This window comes from Erithacus rubecula (assembly GCF_903797595.1).
Source record: "Erithacus rubecula genome assembly, chromosome: 5".
NCBI classification, from domain to species: domain Eukaryota; kingdom Metazoa; phylum Chordata; class Aves; order Passeriformes; family Muscicapidae; genus Erithacus; species Erithacus rubecula.
In genome coordinates, this window is record NC_136687.1 from 19611215 (window position 1) to 19627156 (window position 15942).

A 15942-nucleotide genomic window follows, 5' to 3' on the forward strand; every position below is an offset into this window, starting at 1 on the left:
GAAAAGGGCACAGTTGTGTTTGGCATGAGCTTTTATAGGTACAGTACAGTTACTGCTGTCCTGGAAAATACAGAATGAAAAATATAGTGATAAACCCCTGAAAACAAACTTTATCCTGCTCCTCACTATTTCTTTATTTCCTCTTTAGTTCTTTATTAGCAGAACTAATAAGTAACAAAGTAATAAAGAGCTGCAAATACCCATCTAGTGACTTAATAATAAATCCACCTTACCTCTTTATTGGACAGATGTTAAAATCTGGAATTTACTGCAGAAAGCTTCAGGCAGATGCTCAGTCAGACTGCATGCTGTCATCCCAGAATTTATTTTTCTGTGATATGTCTGGCTAATATTCAGAATATGTCAAAATAAAGTTCTAATCTCCACTTCAAATTAATACCCTTATACCATATCAGTCTTCATGAGTGTTCTTTTTATTAACTGAAGTAATCCTAATTGCTTGAGACTGTGTCCAAACCAAATTTGACATACGATATGTTACTGGATTGGGTTTGTTTTTTTGGTTTTTTTTTTACATTTTTATTTCTGCACAGCATTTTAAATGTAAATCGTGAGTAGCCTCTGGATATCAGGGACAGTCTGGAAATCTGACTGTCTTTTTATACAGAGTGTGTCATTCCAGTAATGGCGACGCTATCCAGTGATTCAAAATACAATCATATAATTTGTATCTCCACTAGAAATAGCCTAATCTTGAAGGTATTTTGGGAGATATCTATAGTTTCAGGCAAAAATACTAGCAATTCTAAATAGTAAGAGACATAAAAATATATTTATTTTATTCCCTAATTTGAAATTTCTTATTTAGGATCAAAATTTTAAATAAGAACCTATAAATAAATCCACAATGTTTGTCAGGTTTTTCTCCACATGGACAAATATATAATTTCATATGTCTCTTAGAGAGTTAGAAACCTTCAAATATCATACAAAACCATTTCAAGACTCACATTAATTTTACTCCACTGTAGCTTGAGTATTGTTATCAATGTACAATGGAACCAGAACTTCCCATTTACCAAATGCTTCAGATATTGTGATCATACATTCTCGGATATCAAATTTAAAACACAAAATCATCAGCTATTAAAATAACATTCAAATATAACAGATGTTTTTGCATGCATATTTGTGAAGTAAAAGTAGAATGCAACCCTTGGTAAGTAATCTAAGTGTCTGTGACAGAGATAAGGGAGTAAACTAAAGAGGAAAAGAAAGTATTTCCTGAATTTAATTAATAGTATTTTTGTATAATATAAAAAACCAAACCAGGAACAAACAGCTCATACAACACATCTGAAAGGAATAGTTCCTGCCAAAAGGAACTAGAGTTGTGTAATTGCATAATCTGCCTGTGCAAAAAGTCCCTCTCCAGCTTTGTTGTAAGGCTCCTTTTAGGTATGGAAAGCCTCAGCAAGTCTCCCTGCAGCCTTCTCTTCTCCAGGCTGAACAATCCCAGCTTTCTTAGCCTGACTTTGTAGGAGAGCTGCTCCAGCCCTGAGCTGCTCCAGCTTCTGATCATTTTCATGATCATTTCACCTCTTTGACAGGTCCATGTCCTCTATGTGTCTGGGACCCAGACCTGGGCACAGTATTCCAGGTGGGATCTCATGAGGACAGAGTGGAGGGGCATAATCATCTCTCTTGGCCTGCTGGCTATGCCACTCTGGATGTAGCCCAGGATGAGGTTGGCTGTTTGGGCTGCAAGCACACATTCTAAGCTCATGTCCTGCAGCAGGGTTGCTCTCAATGACTTCTTTTCCCACTATGTTTTCATGTCTGGGATTGCCCCTACCCAGGGGTAGCACCTTACTCTTGCTGAACTTGGTGAGGCTCACAGGCTTGCTTCTCAAATTTTTCCAGGTCCTCCCAAATGCATCCATCCTTCTGTCATGTTAACTGCACTGCTCAACTTCGTGTCATTTGCAAACTTGCTTGTAGGAGAACAGGTATTGGGACACAGGGAATGGGGCTGCAGCTCAGCCTTGGGGTGCAGGTGTGTAAGGTGAACAGCATTGAATGGGAAGAAGCACAGAATTCTGGTGTGTATTGACCAACCACAAAAGAGTAAAAGGGCACACAGGTGTTACACATGGGAGAGAAAAGGCATGAAGAACTAAGAGGGGAGAGGTGTTGGAGCTAATAGGTTGTGCTGTGAGAGCAAGGAGTCTGTATTGAGTAGTGCTGCTCATGGGATTGCAACAGAGAAAAGGCATTGGGCTTTAATAAACTGCTGATGCTTGCTGACATCTTTGGTGTTAGTCTCTTGAGCCCATTGTCAATCAGGGGAAGATTTTAGATAACAAGGGACTGATACTGGTGTCAGTCGTGTGACCACCATGTGTCAAATTGGTGCCCCATTTTAGGGGCAGGTAATGACAAATAGTGCTCTGTGTGAGGAGTGGGTGACACCACTTGCTAAGGGTGCACTTGATCTCATTACCTCTGTCATTGATAAAGATATCAATCTCAAGACAGAACCCTGAGGGACACCTAGATATAGAGCCATGGACCACAAGTCTCTGGCTCATTGACTCTCAATATATTAATTGATTTGGAGTTTAGGAATAGGCTGAACTCTTTGGGCAATTCCCTATCCACAGAATAGTCCACCCTTCAAAACCATTTCTTTCCAATATGGGAACAGGAATGCTATGTGAGAATGTGTAAAAAGCCTTACAGAATCCTAGGTGACATAGATCTCGGTCTTATCTCCTTGCACTTACTCAAATCCTCAAACTCTGAGTAAAACTAATGCAGGAAAGTAGTCAAGTGGAATTACTATAGTATTTTAGCTCACAAGACAGGCATGGTAGAGGCAATTTAATGAGCCTAATCTTCCCAAGGTATAGGGCTCATGTAACTCTAGGCCCTATTTGAACATCTGCCCAAAATTATAATGTGAGATTTTAAGTCCCATTTGTGTTTGGTTTTTATTAAAACAAATATCATTTACCATGTTCACTATAGGTTATGTATCATTATTTGCAAATGCTGACACAGCACTGGTAGCAGCTGTGAAAGATATTCTTTGTATTTAAAGTCGGAGCTAAGAGCAGAGCAATACATCAAAGAAATACCATGTTCACAGGCTCCATTCCCCAGATTTCCAGGGTGCAATTGCAACTTACTTCCCTCATTAAATATCAGACTAACTTGTGAAGCAAATAGCATCAAGCAGTCTTCATTTGAGTAGTATGGCATGTAAGAGACTTTATTAAAATATATTTCTCTTTGCAAGGAGGAATCTACACCTACGTTCCAGGTCTGGTTACTTGAAGACCTTCAGTTCAATAACTGCCTCATGTTTTGTGCATGCAAGCAAAGAGGTTTAACAATGTTTATATAGAATCTGCACATCAAACTTGCAGAGACATCAGGGGTAATACAGTAAGGTTTAGGAGGTGGAGGGAGAAAAAATAGGTACTAATTCGGGATGTAATATGATTTTCTTTAATTCAGGTAGTCAACGTGTGTCAAAACCCTCCAAATTGTTACCTATCATATTTCATCTAAGTCTAGATATTTTAAAACTTGCTATCAGACATCTATTGGTATTTCATAACTTTTAAAAACCTTAAATGAACCTTCTTGTCTTTCAAGTTACAATTGTGCATAGAAATATGTAAGACATAGATGAAAACTGAAAATGATTCTGTGAAACCTACTGTGTCCATATGGCCTCAGAAATTTCTACATGAACAACGTTAGACTGAAAGTTCTCAGGACAGATAAGAGCCTTCAGAGGTTTTTTGATTTTCCAGATAAAAAAGATGTATTCTATTTTTCCATCTCAAAACAGAAGGACTTATTAGTCAATTAGTTTTAAAGCAATAAAACAAAACAAAACAACACAAATGATATAAAAGATTTGCCATTTATTCAAGGCAAGAAAAATGATTTTCCAGTATTTTTCATTAATATTCTCACTATGGAAAAAGACAAGATTTTAGAGTCATCCCATGCTTTCCCTTAATAATTCTCTAAATCATAATTCTGTTCTATATAAGATTTCTCCTATTATTTCCACCAGAAGGAACACTGAACAGAAAAAAAACCCCAAACAAACACCTAAATAAAATTGGCTGACTACTTCAAGAGCCTTAGCCATGTACACTTTTTTATCAATCAGTCAGAACTAAACATTTAAGCATTGGTAAAAACTGGGTCAAAATATAAAATAAAGAAAAAAACCTTAAAGTCATTGAAAATAACTGAATTTTCATACATGCTCATTTTTACTTTGAAATCTTTCTCTAACACACATCCAGAATACTGAAGTGAAGGGAGGATAAAAAGTCTTGTAATTTACCAGGCTTCTTAAAAATAATTTTCAGCACTTCAGAAGCAACTAAAACTATCATTTTACAACAGAAAAAATATAGGAGAAATAGAAACTGGAAGTAAACTTTTACAATATTTAAATACTCACTTTTAAAAAAGCTTTTTAAGCTGGCTTTAAAGTTGCATTTTGGGACCCCTGTTGACTTCTTTTGTGAAAGCATTCACATAATTGAGAAAGCAGCAAACTCCTTGCTCTTTTTTTAGAAAAAGCCTATCTTTTTCTTTATGCTTTTGTTCAGATGAACACCTGGCCTATAAAATTCAGTGACAGAACTTTCCCTAGGGTGCCATTTTTGTAGAAAGCTAACAAAACTTTAAAAAGTATGTAATTTTTGCCTCACTGGAGCTTACACAGCTTTACTTTACACTTTTTCCATCTGTTTCTCTGGCTCAACTGTGGGTACTAGTGTGTTTAATGGAAGCTGTATCATTTGTCCAAGAGAAGCCAGAAGTCAGCAGGTTCTTCCCTACTTCTGGCTGGCAACCCAGCCAAAATATTCCAGGGAGAGGAACCCAGGAGGGAAGGAAGAGACAGCAAGAGAAGAAAATAAAGTTTCTCATTCATTTCTTCTACAAAAGACTGCACTTCTAAATATCTTCGGGTATCAACAGAAGGAAGAGTGTCTCTCACTGCTTGGAGGGGGCCTGAATTAATTAATACAAAAATAACACTCAGGAATACTTAAAATGTCTTTTTAGGCTGGATGAAAGCTGGCCTAAGATCTTGTTCTGCTTTCCATCTGCACCAAGTTCTGCTCTTTTCTCTTAGCTCGTATTATAGAAGACTTTAAAAAAGTGAAGGAGGATGAACACATGCAAAAGAAGCTATGGAACACTTCTAAACCTTAGGAGTGATAAATTCTTTAAAATTGTTTGCATCAATTCTGCTTAAATTTAATTTTATTTCTTAGTATTTCATTATTTAAAATAAAGTGAAATTCAAATATTACCAAAGATTGGAGATATTTATGTTTTAAATTCTATAACTTGTATATTGTAAAGTACTACAGGAGTAGATGCAGAGAATGTAGATGTATATTTTGTTTGGATATTCTCCTAGACCACCATTACATAAGCAGATTAAAAAAAAATAAAAAATACAGCATTTTGTGTCAACTAAAGAAGAAAATGGAAGGTCTTAGATGCTGGCTTTTATTTACAGGTGTAATACAATCATAGCAGTGTGCATTACCACATAACTTCCTGATAGCTCAGTGGTAGGTTTCATTTTGTTTGGGATTTTGATGCCACCCTTTCTAGTGTCTGTCTGCACTGCATTAGACAAAACCAAACCCTAACAGCTGTCATGTGCAATTCATTCTCCCTCACAGCCTGTCCCTGAGGGAAGAATTGTGTGCACTGGAGTGTTTTCTTTTTGATAGGCTTCTGCATCTTTTTCAAATGTGCATGTTTTTCTCCATTTATATTACAGAAAAGAAAGCCAAGAGAATGTACCTCACACATGAAGAGAAGTAATGACTGTGGAAATATTTAGGAAAGGTAACTGGAGCTGGACATGCACTGACTTGATAGGCTGTACTAACCTATTGCTTTTAGTAAATCTGCTTCATAAATCAGCACAGAAATCCACAACACCACATATGGGATTCATCCTATTTGGAAGGTTTTTTTAGAAAGTAGTTAATGAAAACAGTTATAAGATCCTTTCAGCTAAGCTGAAAGGACTGAGAATAAAGCAGTGTTTTTCCCTGTGTAATGCAACAATACTTGGTTCAGCTAATACCTGAGACAGTTTCAGAGGCTTTTCAAGAATATGCTTCTATACTGGACATAAACTAAACAAAAAAAGAGCATTATTTTTAGGGGGTTTTACCATTAATGTATGTTCAGAAGGGAAACTAATGAAGACAATCCAGTGTTTTCCCTTTTGCCTGCTTCAAGGAGTATGAATGATTGTACTTTGAGATCAAGGTATCATCATTACACTAATTTCTCAGAAGCACGTGACAAACATACAGGGAAATTCAAATGCAGAAGGATTTTCAGAATTCTGAATATTTTAAGGTGGAATATTTGTATCCTGAGCACATACCTTGAAAAGCTTATTTTAAGAAATAAGAATATGCTACTTCTACCTAGTCAGACTAAGATGAAGATAATTTCTACCTTTAAATTAAATTGTTTCATTACAAAACACTTAGTTCAAATGCTTTGAGAATTGGCTTCAGCAATTCCCTCTATTCCCTTGTTCCTTGTCTGCACAATAGAAATGTTTCCATTTGTTTTCTCCTATATTTGAACTTCACAAGAACAGGTACTGTATATATCAGATAAGTTGTAAGCTTTTTAAGCAAATTCCACAGCTGTGTTATCTTCCTTTCTGCATCAGTATCAATAGGCACATCAGATTAATTGATTTGTAATATCAATTTTGCTTCCAGATGTTCTAATCTTTTCTGCTTTTTTGTTTGTCCAGTCGAGGTTCAAAGCTGGTATTTCATCACACTACTTGCCAGACTGCAGAAACTTCTTAACAAGAATGTATTCAGCACTAAATATATTGAAAACAGTAGTTTAGGTAACAAAATAGTATTCAGGAAAAGCTTAAGTGTAAAAGCATATTTCTGTAGGCTTTCTTCAGACTGTATTAGGTGTTATAAACTATAAATAGGAGTGTATGCTCCACAGAGCTCCATTTTAGAGCCACTTGGCTTCAATGTCTTCATAAACTATTCGAATGCAGGACAAGGCAGACTAAGTAAACTTGCTGACAACATGAAGTTGGGAGGGGCTGTTGAAGGAAGTGGGGCCCTGTAGAGAGACCTCAACAAGTTAGAGGGCTAGGCTATCACCAGCCTAGAGGGCTAGGCTATCACGTTTAGCAAGGGCAGGTGCCAGATCCTACAGGTGGAACGGGACAACCATGAATGTATGCACAGACTGGGGAACAAGAGGCTGGAGAGCAGACCTGCAAATCTGTGTGTCCTGCTCAATGGCAAGTGGAACATGAGCCAGCAGTGCCCTGGCAGCCAAAAGGCTGAATTCTGTCCTGGCACACCATGGCCAGCAGGGCAAGGGAGGGGATTGTCCTCCTCTGCTCATCTTGAATATTGTGTGCAGTTTTGGGCACCACAGTGTAAGAAGGATATCAAGCTGTTAGAGAGCATCCAAAGGAAGGCTACAAAGCTAGTTAAGGGTCCAGAGGAGAAGCCATCCAAGGACTGCCTGGGATGACTATGTCAGTTCAGCCTGAAGAAGAGGACACTAAGGGGAAACAGCACTGCAGTCTACAACTTCCATGTGAGGGGGAAAGGAGGGAAGATCTCTTCTCTCTGGCTACCTGTGACAGGACCAGAGGGAGTGGCCTGCAGTTTTGTCAGGGAGGTGTAGGTTGGATTTTAGAAAAGTGATTTTCACTCAGAAGGTGGTTGAGCACTGGAACAGGCTCCCTAGGGAAGTGATTACAGCACCAACCCTGACAGAGCTCAAGAAGTGTTTGGACAATGCTCTCAGACACATGGTGTGACTCCTGAGGCCATCCTGTGCTGGTCCAGCAGCTGGACTAAGTGGCCCTTGTGGGTGTCTTCCAGCTCAAGATATTCTATGATTGTGCTACCACTGCTGCTATTGTCTTAAGTCCAGTTTTGGTTTTCATTGCTGTAATATTCATGCTTCTAGTGAGATTGTAGATGTTAGGTAATTAACTAGAACAAAATATATTCTCTACATAAAATGCAGGACTTCTACTACCTTCTGAGAAACAGACCTAAAAAAACTGCAAACTTTTTATGTTACAAAATCTAAAGTATAAAAAGTAAAGTATCTTGGCATTTTGGGTTCAACTACTTGTAAAAAAGAAAGAAAGCACAACAATGAAAAACATAAACCTCAAATCCATGATGAGATTATCCATATGGAATATAAGGTGTCCTGTTTCAATCCCTTATTTTGAAAATTTTTCTAACTCCGTGCTACTACTTTGCTTATTCTTTTATTTAATAAGTAAATATTTCTTCTAGTCAATCTGAAGACTTCTCCGTTTCATCTTAGTGAAAAATAGAATTAAATTATTCTTGAGTCTATCAGTCACACTGTTTTTCAGATTGGACTAATAGGTACAGGTCATTGTCTTGGAATCTGTTTTCCGAATAAAAAAACTACTGCTTTAACAATGTTGCTTCTACAATGTGTCACAGAGTATTTACCTCATTCTCTTAAATATAGCTTAAATAGTAAGGTATTACTTCTAGAGGGAGGAATTAACTTCTTTCATCTTTTATTTCTTTAAATGCCATTCTTCATTCTACTTTTCAAAAAGAAGGAACAATAGAGTTAAAAGCACGTTTTTATCTTTACTTGTATCTCACCATCTGCACTATGGATTTACAGCCTGAAAGGACAGCATGTCCCACTCATAATGCTTCTAGCTCCTGCAAGGCTAATATTTACCACATCTCTCCAAGACCCTCAGAGTATGATTTATTTCAGTCACTCAAAGAGCAGTAGGTCAAATGCGTACAGGAGCATTAATATTATTTCCTAAACCCAAGTCACAGATCTCAACAAGATGATATGTGGAAGTGACAAATATAAGAGCATCCCTAAAATGTTAAGGACTGCCTTTATGTTTTTTGCATTTAGTGTCCTTTCCTAAGAAGTGTCATTCCAGAAGAAAATGTTCAGTGAAACAAAGCTCCTAAGCACAGTGAAACAAAGCTTTCCAAGAACTCCCTGAAGTACTTCAGCACTGTTAGCACAAGGGGTATGGCATTATGCTTCAAGAGATGTTTTTCTTCTCTTCTGTCCCCAGCTCTGCCCAGATGAGTTTCTATACTGCAATTCTCTCCTTTAAATATCCCTAAAATGAGGATGACAGCTTTAAATTTTACAGCATTCTCAAAAATGCATGTTATTTAATTTTCAATTAAAATTGTTGATTTTATATGCTACATTTTTACCTTAAAATTTTAAAATGCTTTACAGAAAAAGCCATACTCTGTATTTTGCAATAGAGGAAAATAAAAAGAAAACATTTTTCATTTTTATAATCCAAACAAGATAAAGGAAAAGTCATGACTTACAGAGACTGAATACACATGAATTGTCAGAACTTATCCACATTTTGCTCTTTGTTTGCAATAGTGATCCTTGTTGTCAAAATGTTTATTGCAATAATGTAGTTTTTTCTGGGTTTAAGTATTCATACAGATCATTTACTTTCACTTTCCACAAAGCTAATCCACATTATTGGGAGAAGGAGGGTGGTTGTGGGGAGATAGAACACATTCAATCCAGAACCAGCAAAGACTCAGTTGAGGTTATAATAGTGTATTGCAGACAAATATACTGTCATTACTTTAGGGCCATGCATGTTAGAAGTTTATTAAAAAGTGACGTTAAAATTTTAGTCCATACCTAATTTGTTAGAAATCATCATAATATTGAAGGGAGGAAAAAGAAATAGAGAAAGAAAATTTAAAAAAGAAGTTTTTTGTCGTTTGTGAGACTCAACTTCCTGCATCACTTCACAGACAGTCTATATTTATACTGACTCAGAAGTGTTTTTGCAAAATATCAACTGTTCTATCAAAGGCATGTAGGAATTATCAACATAGTTAATCAAATAAAATATCACACAGCAGCAAAGTAAAACATCTTTGTCAGATTTATGGTAATGGTACACTTGAGGAAATTACAGTAGTTGCTGTATGTCATTTTTAACATTCTGAAACGTGCAATGTAAAGTCTCATATGAATTTAACTACACATTACTATTTCACTATAAACACTTTCTGTAAACACAGGGGACTATAGAAAAATATTTTTCCTCTAAGACTGACTTCAAATCAAGCAGTCCTACATAGCAGGAGAAATGTGAATGAGTAACAATACAAAAGAAAAAGATCTAACTAAATGAAACACACAAACAGTGTAACCCTGCAATGCTCATCTAATATGACTGAGCCATACAACTCTAAAACTGCTAAACCATGGGCATCATCTTCAAATTCCTTTTAGAGAGGCAGGTCTGTTTTAGGTGGCAATTTTGGCAGAATCTGGATACATAACTAGGATTGTACATAACACGTAACTTACTCTGCTCCTTTGCAAGCAATATAATGGGATATTACCAAACATGAATGAAGTTTAGTCATGAGGAAAAAACAGATGAAACAGAAAATTGCAAGTATTTATCCAAGCTACCTCTCTTGTTGGCAAACATCTAAGTGAGGAGGACCTCACAAAACAATAATTCCCGTAATATCTGCATGAAGTTGTCTATAATTGGACTATCCAGATGGCTAATATAACAGGCTCTATAGATGTCTCCCAGTAGATGCTTCAAAGGAGGATGGAAAAAACCTTTAAATGGCAGTTAAGTAGTGTCTAAGAATAAACTTCCTGCAGCAGATGAGAAATAAGTAACTGTATTGGTTTTTACATTACAACAACATCTACCTCACACATTTTATGCTCTATTTATTACAGTTAGATTAGTTAGATTTGTATTTCATCAAATGCTGTTATATCCAAATCTTGTTAACATCACATTATTAATGATAGAAGAATTAATGCTGGAGAGCTCTATCCCCTATGCTGTTTAAGGTATCACTGCAACTAAGACTGGAGGGGCAGAGCTGGATGTTGGACTGGATCACTGCTGAGAAGGCTAACCTAAGGAAAGGAACACACAGGTTAGAGGTCATTGGGTCCACCACCCTGCCCAAGTACTGTCATCTACATCTGGCTGCACAGGACCATCTACTGATGACTTTTGAATATATTCAAGGTTGCAAAATCCAAAAATTCCCTGGGCAACATGTGACAATGCACAGTCATCTTCATAGTAATTCCTGTTCATAGGGCATCTCCTGTGTATGAGCTCATGCCCTTTGTCTGTGGTCCTGTCACTGTGTATGACTGAAAAGATCCTGGATGTGTCTTCTTTGTACCCTCCCCTCACGTGTTTACATACATGGATCCCCTGAGCTTTTTCTTTTCCTAGCAGAACGGCCCCAGCTCTTCCAGCATGCCCTCATACGGACAATGCTTCAATTCCCTCATCATCCTAGCGGGCCTTTGCTGAACTCTCAGCAGTAGCTCTGAGTCTCTCTTGTACCAGGGAGCCCAGAAGTGGACACAATATTCCAAATATTTAGGATAAGTAACTGTAGATAGGCCTGTATATCCATTTACAGAAACATAGGATGTGCTGGATGGCTAAAATTCAAGAAACTCACAACTGGAATGTTCCAAAGCATGTGTATTTGCTAAAGCCAATAAACCCTGTTTTGAGGCAGGACTTATTGATGAAAGAACATGGTTGTTCTGAGGTGACCATGACCATACTTTTTGCATTTCAGTAGTCTTCTGCCCATCCCTCTGAAAAACAAACAAACCAAATCACTTAGGCTTACATGAGACCTGTGATGTTCCTCTGTTTCCAATTATGTCTGTATATGGCTTCTTTTATGTATTATATAACAAATTTAATAACTGGTTACATTATGAAGCCTACAAATTTCTCTAGCAGAACTGTCCTCAGTACTTGCTATATTTAAGACAAATTTTCTACCTGATTTATACTAAAATTTTTAGAATAGATGTTTTAATAATCCAAGACAAAAAAATAAGCAGTTCCAGTGCAATCAATGTTTAGCTCCCAGAAGAACACATTCAAATTTCATTAGAATTCATAGTTTTGGCACACATAGTATGTGACCAATATTATCTTCCCAGTGGAGAGCTGTACTCAGCATTTCTGTTTACATATGAGATTCCATACTCCACATCATAACTTAAAAATTAATTAAAGAAAAAAAAACCACAAACAAACAAAAAGTAATTAAGGAAAACAAAACAAAAGAAACATATCTACAGAATCAGTAGAGAGCTTAAAGTGACCACAAAAAGAATTAGCCATATGCTCTTCCCTTGCTGTATAACACTGGGGAAATCTTTCAAGGAATTTTTTTGCCTTTGTGCCACAGTTTTTTTGTCTTTGTTTTGTTCTCTGCATGGTAGAATGCCAACAAAACTTTAGAAACAAGCAAGACTGTTTTCCAAATGTTTCAATCTTTCCTCTGCTTTTCCATTGTCCAAATATCAAGGTAGAGTTAAGAAATGCAGATGAGAGGTTGGAATTGAGATATTATAACGTTGTCATGGAAATCTAATATTGGACAATGCCAGATTTGGCTGTGATTAGACTAGATGTAATCTACAGAGTCAAATCTGCCTAAGATTAGATTGGGTGTAAAAATTTTTTATATTTACAACTTTGAATTTTTTATGCATTTCAAATTTTATGGAATAAAAATGCTATGTTTCAGAAGCTATTAATCTAAAAATGTGTAAACATCCCTGAGCTAGAATAGCATCATATTCTACCTCATATAATGTTTCATTTGCCATTTGGACATAGAAACCTTAATTTTTCTTTTAGAATTTCTCACATTTTTGATAGTCTATTATAATTCTTTTTCTGTAGAAGACTTTCTATTTTCCTCCATAGAGGATTCTATATACAAAAGAAAACTGATCTGAATGTTAATCATTTACTCATTACCACAAAAATATCAGAGAAAATAATTAAGATAAATTTAAAAGAAACATTTTGAAATATACTTGTTTTTCTAAATTTTGCTAAGATTTTAGCCGTTAGTGTAAAATTGCAGTTTTAAATGTACACAAGTTCTACTTTGCTTTTATAGGCATTGAGAATTCAAAGATATGCATTTTAAAATGGGAAAATATAGTTGCTTATGAAAACCAACCAATTGAAATTGAAACTGTGCATAACTTCTACATTATTTTATCCCTGTTTTGATTTTTTTCCACTCAAAATGCCACTCATTGTCTTGGTGAAGGTTTAATATACCCATATGTAGATCTGTGGTGAGATGGCTTTGGCTGAGTGCCAGTTGCTGGCCAAGCTGTTCTATTGCTCCCCTCTTCAGCCCGACTAGGGTGGGGAACACTAGATGAAAAAATGCCCTCATAGGTCAAGATAAAGATATTTTACTAAAGCAAAAGTGAAGGTTGAGTTCAGACAAGCTTATGAAACAAAGATTTATTCTCTACTTTCCATCAGCAAGATATTTCCAGTCATTTCCCAGGAAGAAGAGCTTTAGCACTATAGTGATTCCTCTGGAAGGCAAATGTAAATAACCAAAACTCATTCATTTCCTTCTCCTTTTCTTAGCTTTTCTGATCTGACTCCTCTGGTGATATTGGGCCAGGCCCAAAACTTTGGTTGTGCCCTGAGAGAACTTTGGCCAAGCCCAGTCTGCTGGCTGGGGTGGAATGTTGGGCAGACAGCACTGGTGCTGTGCTAGAGCTGCTCAGCAATAGCCAAAAAACTGGAATGACAACAAACCTTTCAGCTACCAATGCAGGGCACAGTCCTGTGAGGGCTTCTTTGGGGGAAAGCTAACTCCATCTCAGCCAGACCTGAGACAAAACCATAAAACAAGACTAAAAAATAATGCATGAATCAGCTGAAATTACCTACTTAAGATCTTCATATTATAAGGAAAAAAAATCCACAAACTACAAAAGAACATGAACCCTAACCTTCATTATGCAAAGTTATGTAAGTAAAGCAAAGAAGTAAAGAAAACTCATTCTGCAAATATAGATCACAAGTTATTATGAAACAATTAAATTGCTACATAACCCTCAGTAAAAATGGGACATTAGATAATTAGAAATGCTAATGTTAAGAAAGTTTGGACTTCATTCACATTTTAACTGTTAATTGCTGCAATTTTTGTTACAAAGAGTTCAGAAATGAAACATAATTTGAAGCTGAGTGCTGAACCAAAAATTTGGATATACAAAATACTCTCTTAGGTTCATTGCGACTAGTTTATTTTTCAAGGAGAAATCATACCCCTGGACAAAAAAACCCAGCACTTCCTTTATTTGAAGAGATGAAATTTCAAATTTCAAAGTCATTAATTAAAGTTCCACATTACAATATTATATGATTCATATAGTGTTATTGTATCACCAAGTCAAATGCAAGATCAGAGTCAACCAGTATTGAATGGCAAACTGGACAGAGAAAGGCACACATTACAAAAAACTATGCAAAAACCTCGGATCAAGGCTAATCAAATAATTGCATACAGCTAGACTTTTCACAAATTTTATGAAACTTTGGGTATCTGATTAGTAGAAGTGAAGGGAGAGTAGAACATTTGCATATCTAGAAGAGCCTCCAGGCAGCACACGTTACAGAGCATACATGACTAAAAAAGCCAATAAAAAGTTAAAGATTATCAGGAGTAAGAGTGATGCTGCTTACCATTTCCTGTAAAAAGGTGTGCTGAAGTTGTAACTTCCAAAACAATTTCCATTTTTAACTATCTTAGTTAGATCCAATCAATAAATTATTGGAAAGACATTAAGAAACTAAGTCAGTTTGCTACATCTTCTATTACAAGGTTTAAAATTTGTTATTTAGAGAATATTGTTTTAAAAATATCCACCACAGTATTTTCCTTCCTTTTGATGGGGATAGACACAGGGTAGTATGCCACTGTACAATTATTATCTGGTACTATTTCAAGGAAAATACAATAATATAGATCCTTACTGAAATGAAAATAAAATGAGATATTATTTTGTGGGGTAGCTGAATTATTTGAAAAATAATTTTGAGATGTTACTTTGGTTCATTGTATAATAGAGAAAGGAACAGGAAAAACAGGCTGAGTCAGCCCCAATTATTTTATTTCACTCAGAAATGAAAGTTTGTTTTAACTTTCCAGTAATTAGTCATCTTAAAAATAAAAAGTTCAAACCTGGTAATTGAAAATTAAAATGTTCAAAATTAACATACATGTTTTCAAAGCCAATAAATAATTCTAGGATAAGCATCTCGATAACAGCAAAAATAAAAAGCTGCTTTTAAAATGAATTGAAAGTGATGGGAAAAGTTTTGAATTATTTCCTCTAGGTTTCTACTTCTGCATATGCATAAACTTTGTTAATTAATTATCATATTTATTCTTAATTCTGGACTGGCTGTTGATAGCTACACACTTTGATAGTTCAAGTGAAATTAGGCTACCTGCAAGGCTTACTTTGTGAAAAATATGCTTTCAAAAGCATAATTATAGCAATAAATTTACAATAAATATACTATTTACAGTATTACAGAGCAGATTGATTGACGTTGAGGGTATAATTTTAATCAAATAAATATCTGGATCTCAAACTATCTAGGAAGATAGTTACCTACAAACAGAGCAATATCATAACTGTGTTAAAATACTGATTTTATTTAAATCACATGTTTTTAGAAAAGCTAACAGTGTGCCACAATCTCCACTTACTTTTAAACCTGAATTTACTATTTCTCTCCTATCCCTTAGAAAAGTCAAGCTTACTACCCAAGAGAAACATTGACATCAAAGGATTGTTTTTCCACTCACCAGCTCTAAGCTGCTTTTCATTGTTCGAAGGAATTATTGAAGAGACTCAACACAGAATTTCAATCAGATACACAGTTTCTGGTTCATTGATTGGCTGATTCTTCTTTTGGTGAAGAAAGGCAACAAAAGTCCTTTCTAAATCTATTGTTCTCAGAGGGGTTGAATTTGTGCT